Below are 12513 nucleotides of genomic sequence, written 5' to 3' on the forward strand. Positions count from 1 at the left end.
AATTCATTAGCAAGTCCTGTCAGATATTCTTTCAAAATGTACTGAATCAGAGCACTTTTTGCCACCTCCACTGCTACCATCGTGGTCCAATCTGGGTTACTGCAGCAGCTTCCTAACAGCCTCCTCTCGTACCCCCTCAGTCCATCTTCCACGTAACGGAATAAGATGTTTAAAATGCGAATCAGACTGCACTCCCCTTCTTAGAACCCTCTAATGATTTCCTGCTGCACTTTGAATAAAATCCAAACGCATCCTAAGGGCACACAAGGTCCTGCCTGACTTGGCCCCTGCCTGCGCAGATCCCATCTGGTACCACCATCTTCTTCACTCTCAGTCAGCCACAATAACCTCATTGTGTATCTCATCTTAATCCTCATCAAACTCAACCTTCCTGCAACATGATGTTCTCCTCCTTCCTTGGGTTCTACAATGTGTCACATTCTCCTGCTTTCCTCCTCCCTCCTGGAACAGTCCCTCCCAGTTTCTTTCTCTCTTTGCTTTTTCTCTTATATAGTGCTGTTCCTCAGGTGTCCTTTCTTCACCCTTTATATTCCCTGAGTTCTCTCATGGCTTCAATTCCATCTATATACCAGTAACTCCTAAGACTTTACCACTCTCTTAAATTTCAAATTCTTGGTTACTTATTGGATGTCTTGCTTTGTTGTTCCAAAGGCCCTTCAAACTCCCCAAGTCTCAAATAGAACCATCACTAACTCCCATACATCCTTTTGGATCTTCTCTTCCTATGTTCTTTATCTTACCCTAGGTTACCTGGGCATCTAAGCCTGAAACCTGAAAGTTATCCCCAAATCTTCATTCTCCTTCCACTCCTGCATCCAAGTCTTACCAAGTCCTGTGACTTCTACAGGGATGCAGCATAATAGTGGTTAAGGATGCAGAGCCCACAAGACAAGGGGCTTGTCTCTAGCTGTCGGAGAGTTGAGCTGGGGGCTTTCTGCTCCTGCGTGGAAGGAGGTCCAGCTACCTGTCACTTTCTCATTTTTCTCCACTTCCACACAGCGGGGAAGAGGTCATCCCCAGTCTTTTCCTTCTTTAGCATTTCAAACAGGAGCTGGAATGGACCTAGGGGAAAGGTCTTAGGTCTGCTGACTCTTTCAACAAAGAGTCCAGCAGGTTCCTTAAGGTCCAGCCCCGGTCAGCAGGCTTAGGCTTTTCTGTTGGGATATAAAGCCAAAGCCCGGGCTCATACAAGCCTGTATTTGATTTGATTCTCTCAGCTGTTGCTGAGAGAACTCGAGGGGCTGCTGGATGACGACTGGCTCAGGCAGGGGTGTGCTGGTAAACTGCTCTCTGGGGGCGGAGAGAAGGGAGCCCTGTTTTGTAGCATTTGCTGCTTCTTGTGGTGGAAATACTCCACTATGGCCAATTTTGAGCTACTAACATGATGTCACTGAACAGTGATTGGGAAGAGAATTGAGCTCTCATGAGCCCGTCCCTGTGCTCTTGCCCTCTATCTCCAAATTTTCCCGGGTTTCCCAACACCTGCCGTTTTTCTCTAGTCAGAAAGTCCGGGATAGGTAGCTCCAGGCTCTTGGAGTCTCCGTCTCCCCATCTCTTTCCCGACATTGCCAAACTTCTCTCCAAAATGATTATTCAATTTATGCCTCTAGCAGTGGGTAGAGCACTGTATTTTCCCCACACCTTTGTCAGTGTTGTTTTCAGTTTGCCACTCCGATAGTCGACAAAAGATATCTCCTCACTCAGTGCTTTTTCTGAAGCTCAAATTCACTTTTATTTTTTCCCTCATTAAAATCCTTTCATGGCTCCACAGGATCCTTTGGACCAAGACTCATCTCTCGATACTGGAACACAAGCCCTTTACCTTTCATCCTCCGTTCCTGGAGCCTCTCCCTCACAACGCTGCCTCCGCCACTTCTCAAACTCAGTCCCCTCCCTGCCGCAGGGCCTTGTTTCCTTGCTTCCCCCACGCAGGACCCTCCGACCTCTCAGCCTGTTGGAACTTTCTTTGTGATTCAAGGCCTGTGCCCAAATCACTACTTTTGGGGGTCTTTTCTTATCCCCTAACAATACATAATGGGAAAAAGCCCCCTAATTCCAAATAGAGAAATGCAACTTCACATTCCTTTCAGAGCCCTCGTAGCTCTTTTGTGATCAGAAACAACTTGGTGAGCCTTTGGGCCTTGATTGGAGGAGTTAGAGAGCTAAATTTGCTGAATATGAAATCACTGAGAATTTTGGAGCGTACTGTGCTAACTCCACAGATAAAGGAGGATGGCTAGTAGGAGAAAGAGAGCCAGCTGAGGAGAAGAAACTTCACCAGTGAGAAATTCCAGTAGAAAGACTGCTGGAAGGAAGTTTCAGAACAGTGGTGCCTAATACTCAGTTTTAAGTTTACTTTCTGTTCTGTGAATGCTTAGCTTCCCTGGAGCATCCCCAAACATTCAGTAAAAGTGTCCTACACACAAAACCGTATGTTCACGGTGTTTTAGGAACAAAGGCAGAAAGATAGCCATAGCTGTGGAGTCGAGAGAGGCTGGCAGCCACAGCAAAGGAGCAACCCAGTGATCAAGAATTGAGCAAGAGGGGCCAGCCCAGTGGTGCAGCAGTTAAGTTTGCACGTTCCGCTTCTCGGGACCTGGGGTTCGCTGGTTCGGATCCCGGGAGCAGACATGGCACCGCTTGGCAAAAGCCATGCAAAGCCATGCTGTGGTAGGCGTCCCACATATAAAGCAGAGGAAGATGGGCGTGGATGTTAGCTTAGGGCCAGTCTTCCTCAGCACAAAAGGAGGAGGATTGGCAGTAGTTAGCTCAGGGCTAATCTTCCTCAAAAATAAATAAATAAGTAAATAAAAGATTAACAAAAAAAGAATTGAGCAAGAGTGGGGATTCAGATTGAGAGGTGATCATGAGGACATAAACCCTTAGAGAGTCCTAGTCAAAACAGAGGAGGGTGTGGACTTCCCAGAGGATGTGGAATAGGGACTGAGCTATTCCAATGGGACATAAATGGAAAAGATGACCCTAAAGCATGCAAGCCTCGAGGCCATTTGGGTTGCATACACAATCCGTCCTTCAGTCCCTCCAAACCTTTGCACCTCTGTTGGGGTCCTTTTATAAGTAAACAGCTGTGCTATGGCTCCGCCTTACCTAGACAGGATATGAACCCTGCCAAGTGGGGACTGTCATCTTAACTCACTCCTTCGGGGGTAAATGTTGAGTGGGAGTGGGCCTGCCTCTTCCTGCCTGATTCCCTATCCTGCCCTTGTCCCACCAGCTACCATTAAGGAACACTTGCTCTTTGCCAGCACTAGGCTACTGAATTGTCTCATGTCATCACTCGATGACTCTGTTAGGTGCCCTCGTCCTTACTTGAAAGAAGAGAAAAGAGAAACTGAGATGGATTAAATGAGTTGTCTGAAGTCACTAGTAAGGGCTGGAGCTGAGATTTAAATTCAAGTCTGTTTGACTCCAAAGCCTGTTCTTTTAACTACTACATAGTCACTTCTGACTAGGTCCACTGTTTCCTCCATTTTATTCATTTATTTAACACTATGTGCCTGCACAGGGCCTGGTGTGAGTCTCTCCCACAGTGTGAGGCTGGGTTCAAAACAGGCATTAGGAGAGGCTTAATTCAAGTAAATGGGAAAAGGCCTAGTAGGTGCCTAGCAATGACCCCAAGCGAGAGGGCTGCACGGGATCCAGGTTGGTCAGGCCTCCGTCCTCCTGAGAGGCCCTTACTGAGCCTCTCTGAGCCCCGAATCCAAGGCCTGCTGAGGAAACATGGGGAACAGCCCACTACAGCCAGACTCTGGTGGGCCTGCCCCACCCCGGGAGAGGGCCAGGAGTGAGATAAGAGGATGCACAGCCCATGGGAGGAGCCTGAGCTGCCCAGAGGGCCATGCAGGAAATCACCCCTTCCTTGGGGGCGAGAGGGAATGACTCAGGGCTGACTCGTGGGAGTTCCGTTTTTGTGGCCGGGCTGGGCTGCAGTGAGGCCCCTTGGAGAATGTGCTCGGGTTCACCTTCCCCAGCCTCTAGCTTCATGAGGCTTGAGATGTATGTCTTGGCCTTCCGTACTCCCTTTTCCATTGTTTCTCTGGAAACAAGTTTGTGTTGCTGAGCTGGTCTCTTGTTCCAACCTCTGCCCAACCCAGCCATCCCCTGTGAGAATGTAGACATAGGGTGAAACAGTGAGGACTGAAGCCAGCCGGGGGCCGGGCAGGCGAGGCTCAGGCTAGGTGCTCTGTGCCTAGACCGCCTTGTCTGTAGTGGGGCTCTGCGTCCTGCGGGGCCACAGTGGAAGTGTGGGGCTCTTCTGCTGGGGGCTGGTGCTCTTGAGGCTGCCCTTAGCTCAGGACCTAGCGTGTGTCTGCCATCAGCATACTAGTATTGAATTTGAAAGTTGTATTACACCCCAAACTGGTCCTTTTTCCCTGTGACAGAGAAACAGCATAGCATTGCGGCTAAGAGAGAGACTCTGAGCCAGAATATCTAGGTTTGAATCCCAGCTTGCCATTTACCAGCTGTCAGACTTTGGCTAAGTTACTTAACCTCTCTGAACGTGTTTTCTCTTCTGTAAAATGATGATGCTAATAACAGTACCTCCCTAATACAGTTGTTGAAGATTGAAGGAATAAATATGGACAAAGTGCTCAGAATAGTGCCTGGCAATCAAATGCCATGTGAGCAGTAGCTGTCTTTGTTCTTTTGGTGGCTGGCTCCATCACCCCAGTCATCTAAACAGAAGCTTGGCAGTAATCCTAGACTCTTCCGTTTCCTTCCACTCCCGTATTCAACCCCTGTCCATTCTTTCACCTCAATATTCCTTGTGGCTCATCACCGCCACACCATTGTTTCTCGCCTGTACAACTGGAATAGTTTCTCATTGATCTCTTGCCTTCAGTCTCTCTTTTTTTAATAGCTTTATTGAGATATAATTCACATACCATACGATTCACCCATTTAAATTGTACAAGTCAATGGTTTTTAGTATATTCACGGATATGTGCAATGACAGTCAATTTTAGATCATTTTTATCACCTCAAAAAGAAAGCCAGTACCTTTTCGCTCTTTCCCTCCCATCCTCCCATCTTCCTCCCAGCCCTGAGCAACCACTAATCTGCTTCTATCTCTACAGATTTGCCTATTCTGGACATTTCATATAAATGAAATACAAGCAAATAAAATATGTCGTCTTTTGTGACTAGCTTCTTTTACTTACTTAGCATGGTGTTTTCAAGATTCGTCCATGTTATAGCAGGTATCAGTACTTCATTCTCTTTTAATGGCTGAATAATAGCCCATTGTATGGATGTACCACATTTGTTTATTCATTCATCAGTTGATGGACACTTGGGTTGTTTGCACTTTTTGGCTATAACAAAGAATGCTCCTATAAACCTTCTTCTACAAGTTTTTTGTGGACATATGTTTTCATTTCTCTTGGGTATGTACCTAGGAGTAGAATTGCTGGGTCTTTTTTTTTTAATTTAATTTTTATTGAGTTAATGATAGGTTACAATCTTGTGAAATTTCAGTTGTACGTTATTGTCTGTCAGTCGTGTTGTAGGTGCACCCCTTCACCCTTTGTGCCCAACCCCCAACCCCCCTTTCCCCTGGTAGCCACTAATCTGTTCTCTTGTCTACATTTTTAAATTCCTCATATGAGTGGAGTCATACAGAGATTGTCCTTTTCTGTCTGGCTTATTTCACTTAACATAATTCCCTCAAGGTCCATCCATGTTGTTGCAAATGGGACAATTTTGTTCTTTTTTACGGCTGAGTAGTATTCCATTGTTTATATATACCACATCTTCTTTATCCAATCATCTGTTGATGGGCACTTAGGTTGCTTCCACATCTTGGCTATTGTAAATAATGCTGCAATGAACATTAGGGTGGGGGCCGGCTCCATGGCCGAGTGGTTAAGTTCGCGCGCTCTGCTGCGGTGGCCCAGGAATTGGATCCTGGGCACGGACATGGCACCACTCGTCAGGCCATGTTAAGGCGGCGTCCCACAACTAGAAGGACCTGCAACTAAGATATACAACTATGTACCTGGGGGGGGGGGGCTGTTTGGGAAATAAAGCAGAAAAAAAAAAAGATTGGCAACAGTTGTTAGCCCAGGTGCCAATCCTTAAAAAAAAAAACAAAACATTGGGGTGCATGGGACTTTTGGAATTGCTGACTTCAAGCTCTTTGGATACATACCCAGTAGTGGGATAGCTGGATCATATGGTAGTTCGATTTTTAATTTTTTGAGGAATCTCCATACTGTTTTCCATAGTGGCTACATCAGTTTGCATTCCCACCAGCAGTGTATGAGGGTTCCTTTTTCTCCACAACCTCTCCAACATTTGTTACTATTGGTTTTGGTTATTTTGTCATTCTAATGGGTGTAAGGTGGTATCTTAGCGTAGTTTTGATTTGCATTTCCCTGATGATCAGAGATGATGAGCATCTTTTCATGTGCCTATTGGCCACCTGTATATCTTCTTTGGAGAAATGTCTGTTCATGTCTCCTGCCCATTTTTTGATCGGGTTCTTTGATTTTTTGTTGTTGAGTTGTATGAGTTCTTTATATATTATGGATATTAAGCCTTCGTTGGATGTATGACTTGCAAATATTTTTTCCCAGTTAGTGGGTTGTGTTTTTGTTTCAATCCTGTTTTCCTTTGCCTTGAAGAAGCTCTTTAATCTGATGAAGTCCCATTTGTTTATTCTTTCTATTGTTTCCCTTGTCTGAGAAGACATGGTGTCCGAAAAGATACTTTTAATACTGATGTCAAAGAGTATACTGCCTACATTTTCTTCTAGAATCCTTACGATTTCAGGTCTCACCTTTAGGTCTTTGATCCACTTTGAGTTTATTTTGGTGAATGGTGAGAGAGAATGGTCAATTTTCATTCTTTTACGTTTGGCTTTCCAGTTTCCCCAGCACCATTTGTTGAAAAGACTTTCTTTTCTCCATTGTATGCCCTCAGCTCCTTTGTCGAAGATTAGCTGTCCATAGATGTGTGGTTTTATTTCTGGGCTTTCATAGAATTGCTGGGTCTTATGGGAACTTTATGTTTAATGGTTTGATGAGCTGATAGACTGTTTTCCAAACAGGCTGCATCATTCTACATTCCCACCAGGAGTCTATGAGGATTCTGAATTCTCCTTGTCAGCACTTGTTACTATCTGACTTTTTGATTATAGTCATTCTAGTGGGTATAAAGTTGTATTTTCATGTGATTTTGACTTACATTTCCCTGATGACTAATCATGTCAAACATCCTTTCATGTGCTTGTCGACCATTTGTATATCTTCTTTGGAGAAATATCTGTTCAGGCCCTTTGCTTATTTAAAAAATTGGATTGTCTCTTTATTATTCAGTTGTAAAACTTCTTTACGTATTCCAGATACAAGTCCCTTGTCAGATATGTGATTTGAAGAAATTTTCTCCCATTTTGTGGATTGTCTTTTTACCTTCTTGCTAGTAGTGTCCTTTGATGCACAAAAGTTTTCAATTTTGATGAAGTCTAATTTATCTATTTTTTATTTTTTTACTTGTGCTTTTGGTGTCGTATCTAAGAATCTCCTGCCAAATTTGAGGAAATGAAGATTTATCCCTGTGTTTTCTTTTAAGGGTTTTATAGTTTTAGCTCTTACATTTAGGTCTTTGATCCATTTGAGTTAATTTTGTATATAGTGTTTGGGTAGAGGGTCCTACTTCATTCTTTTTTTAAAAATTTTTTGCTGAGGAAGATTCACCCTGAGCTAACTTCCATGCCAATGTTCCTCTATTTTTTAGTGTGTGCGCTGCCAGCACAGGCATGGCTGTTAACAGAGCAGTGTAGGTCCGCACCTGGGAAATGAACCCAGGCTGCCAAAGTGGAGTGCACTGAACTTAACCACAAGGCCACAAGGGCTGGCCCCCACTTCATTCTTTTGCTTAGGGCTATTCAGTTGTCCCAGCATCATTTGTTGAAAACTATTCTTTCCCCATTGAATGGTCCTGGCACCTTTGTTGAAAATCAGTTGACCATACATTTACACAGATAAAGCACATGGGTTTATTTCTGGACTCTCAATTCTATTCTATTGATTTATCTTTTTATCCTTATGCCAATACCATACTATCTTGATTTTCATTGCTTTGTAGTAAGTTTTGAAATTTGTTGTGAGTCCTCCAACTTTGTTCTTCTTTTTCAAGATGGTTTTGGCTATTCTGGGTCCCTTGAAATTCCATATGGATTTTAGAATCAGCTTGTCAATTTCTACAAAGAAACCAGCTAGGATTCTAATAGGGATTGCATTGAATCTTTAGATCAATTTGGGAAGTATTATCTTTTTTTTGTTTGTTTTGAGGAAGATTAACCCTGAGCTAACTGCTGCCAATCCTCCTCTTTTCGCTGAGGAAGACGGGCCCTGAGCTAACATTCGTGCCCATCTTCCTCTACTTTATATGTGGGACGCCTATCACAGCGTGGCTTAGCCAAGTGGTGCTATGTCCACACCCAGGATCCGAACCGGCGAACCCTGGGCCGCCGAAGGAGAACGTGCGCACTTAACCGCTGCACCACCGGGCCGGCCTGGGGAAGTCTTATCTTAACAGTATTAAGTCTTCCAATTCACGAACATGAGCTGCTTTTCCATTTATTTAGGTATACTTTAATTTCTTTTGATGATGTTTTGTAGTTTTCAGAGTATAAGTTTTGCACTCTTTGTTATATTTGTTCCTAAATATTTTACTCTTTTTGATGCTGTTACAAATGGAATTGTTTTCTTATTTTCATTTCCAGGTTGTTCATTGCAAGTGTATAGTAGAAAACTGACTTTTTAATATTGATCTTGTGTCCTACAATCTTGCTGAACTCATTTATTGGTTTTAATAATTGTTCAGTGTATTCCTTAAGATTTCCCATATACATGATCATGTTATCTGCACATAGAGATAGTTTTACTTCTTCCTTTCCAGTCTGGATGCTGTTTGTTTCTTTTTCCTGCCCAACTGCTCTGGCTAGAACCTCTAGTACAGTGTTGAATAGAAGTAGGGAGAGAAGACATCTTTGTCTTGTTCCTTTTTTTTTTTTTCGAGGAAGATTGGCCCTGAGCTAACATCTGTACTCATCTTCCTCTATTTTATATGTGGGACACCTGCCACAGCATGGCTTGATAAGTGGTGCATAGATCCACGCCCGGGATCCGAACCAGCAAACCCCAGGCCACCAAGTGGAGCACACGAACTTGACCACTACGCCACTGGACCAGTCCCCTATTCCTAGTGTTTGCTTTTGTTTTATCATGAAAGCATGTTGGATTTTGTCAAATGCTTTTTCTGTCTATTGAGATGATCATATAGTTTTTGTTTTTTATTCTATTGATGTGATGTAGTACATTAATTGATTTTTGGATGTTAAACCAACTTTGCATTCCTGGGATAAATCACACTTGGCTATGGTATATAATCCTTTTTCTATGTTGCTGGATTCTGTTTGCAAGTATTTTCTTGAGAATTTTTGTGTTCATATTCATAAGATATATTGGTCTGTAGTTTTCTTTACTTGTGATGTCTTTCTCTGCTCTGAGCATCAGGGTAATGCTGGCCTCACAGAATGAATTGGGAACTATTCTCTCCTCTTCTATTTTTTTGGAAGAGTTTGTAAAAAATTTGTATTTATTCTTCCTTAAATGTTTGTTAGAATTCACTAGTGAAGACATCTGGGCATGGGCTTTTCTTTGTAGGTAGTTTTTTTTATTAGTAATTCAATCTCTTTACTTGTCATGCGAGTATTCACATGGCCTATTTTTTCTTGAGTCAATTTCGGTAGTTCCTGCCTTTCTAGGAATTTGTCCATTTTATTTAACGTATCTAATTAATGGGCATACTCCTCGTCTTCACTCTTACTCCACTATAATCCGTTCTACGTGTAATAGCCAGAGTGATCTTTTTGAAAACACAAATCTGATCATGACACACCCCTGCATCCAGCTCTTCTATGGCTGCTCTCTGCCTTTAGGATAAAAACCCATGTCTTTAATGCTGCCTGTAAGGCCCAGCACGTGCTGGCCCCTGTCACCTCTCTGGGTTCATTACCCTCACAGAGCTGTGTTCTCCCTTTGTTCCAGCCACGTGGAACTCTTTGCAGCTCCTGAACATACCACATGTGACAGGTGCTGCTTCCTTTGCCAGGATCTTTTCTCATGGTGAGCTCTTGCATCTTCTTCATGACCCAGATTAAAATGTCACTTTCTCTGGAAAAGCTTTCCTGGCTCCGTCTCCTTTCTATGTGTTCCCCAGGCCCCCTCCCTCTTTTATAGTATGCACTGCTGTATTTTATTGTTTGTTTATGTATCTGTCACCCCACGGGGACATCTTTGTTTATATATCTGTCTCCTTCAGGGACATTTTATTTATGTCATAATAGTTTATAACATTGTGAAATTTCAATTGTACATTACTATTTGTCAGTCACCATATAAATATGCTCCTTTACCCCTTATGCCCCCCCCAACCTTCTTCCACTCTGGTAACTACTAATCTGTTCTCTTTGTCCGTGTGTTAGTTTATTTTCCACATATGAGTGAAATCATATGGTGTTTGTCTTTCTCTGTCTGGCTTCTTTTGCTGAACATAGTACCCTCAAGGTCCATCCATGTTGTTGCAAATGGGACGATTTTGCCTTTTTTATGGCTGAGTATTCCATTGTCTCTATATATATATCTCATCTTCTTTATTCATTAGTCAGTGGGCACTTGGGTTGCTTCCACGTCTTGGCTATTGTGAATAGTGCTACAGTGAACACAGGGGTGCATAAGTCTCTTTTAATAGTTGATTTCAAGTTCTTTGGATACATATTCAGTAGGGGGATAGCTAGGTCTTATAGCATTTCTCTTTTTAATATTTCTGAGAAATCTCCATACCGTTTTCCATAGTGGCTGCACCAGTTTGCATTTCCACCAGCAGTGTATGAGGGTTCCTTTTCTCCACATCCTCTCCAACATTTATTGTTTTTTGTCTTGGTAATTATAGCCATTCTAACAAGAGTAAGGTGATATCTCATTGTAGTTTTGATTTGCATTTCCCTAATGATTAGTGATGTTGAACACTGTTTCATGTGCCTGTTGGCCATCTGTATATCTTCTTCGGAAAAATGTCTGTTCACATCCTTTGCCTACTTTTTGATCAGGTTGTTTTTTTCTTTGTTGAGTTGTGTAAGTTCTTTATGTATTTTGGAGATTAACCCCTTGTTGGATATATGATTTGCAAATATTTTATCCCAGTTGGTGGTTGAGGGACAACTTTTTAATCCGCACATCCTGAACCTGGCAATTTCCCCGCAGTGGATCTGAAATTTTATTCTAGCACATTCCAGCTCCCTCATCCTGCATAGTCTCCCATTTACTCCAGTTAATTTCTTCTTCCTAAGCTTAGCCCCGTACTCCAACCAATGTCTTTTTGGAATACAGATTGTGATAATCACCACCCCTCCAACTTCCTGCATTTGTATGTAATATCAGCTGACACCTACTGTATGTTTACTATGTGCCAGGCCCAGTGCTATGAAAAACGTACCTGTGTGGTCTCATTTACTACTAGCAATAGTGAAGTCACTATTACTAACCCCATTTTTCTGAGGAGAAAACGGAAGCTCAAAGAGGATAAGTGACTTGACCACAGTCACACAGATAGTAGGTGATATAGCAGGGACTTGGACATGAGTCCATGTGATTCCAGAATCTATGCTCCTAACCACAGAGAATATTTGCAAATCATATATCCAACAAGGATTAATCTCCAAAATAATAAAAAATTCATACAACTGAACAACCAAAAAACAACCTGATCAAAAACTGGGCAGAGGATGTGAACAGACATTTTTCCCAAGAAGATATACAGATGGCCAACGGGCACATGGAAAGATGTTCAACATCACTAATCAGTAGGGAAATGCAAATCAAAACTACAATGAGATATCACCTTACCCTGTTAGAATAGCTATAATTACCAAGACAAGACAGTGCCATACCATGCTATTCCTTCTTTGATTTCATCTGATTCATCAAAAAAATATGTGAGGCAAGACAAGTCTTGTTTCCAAAGGACCAGCAGGAGAGAAATCTGAGGCCAGCAGTGATAAATCCAAAAGCTAGGTAAAGCTGAAGGCCACACAGCATGGGATAGTAACATGGGACTAGCTTTCAGGACAGAGAACCTCCTAGAACACTATGAGACTCTGAGGAAGACAAAGGAATCCCACCATGGCTGGCTGAAGTTGGGAGTGACCCCTGCCTTCCTCCTTTAGAGCCCACAAGCTGGGCAGTAAGGTGGCTACCAAGCCAGGGAAGGCTGCCTAGAGACAGAAGGAAAAGTGGGAGCTCAACACAGGCCAGAATCTGTCTGGTGTTGAGGTGTCGGTTTGAGCTGAGGCTGGGTCATAGACGATCCAGACATGCACTGTTTGGACAAAGCAAAGAATCCTAGGCTGATAGCTACCTAGAGATGTAGGGAGACGTGCTGGGGATGGAGGCTGGAGAGCAAGGA

General features: G+C 43.0%; 1 long non-coding RNA gene across 1 annotated transcript in view; it reads left to right on the forward strand.

The window, feature by feature from the left end:
- Nucleotides 1-12513, forward strand: part of LOC139081916 (uncharacterized) — a 49909-nt gene that overhangs the window by 11109 nt on the left and 26287 nt on the right. The window lies entirely within an intron of this gene.

Source organism: Equus przewalskii, chromosome 2, assembly GCF_037783145.1.
Source record: "Equus przewalskii isolate Varuska chromosome 2, EquPr2, whole genome shotgun sequence".
Classification (NCBI taxonomy): domain Eukaryota; kingdom Metazoa; phylum Chordata; class Mammalia; order Perissodactyla; family Equidae; genus Equus; species Equus przewalskii.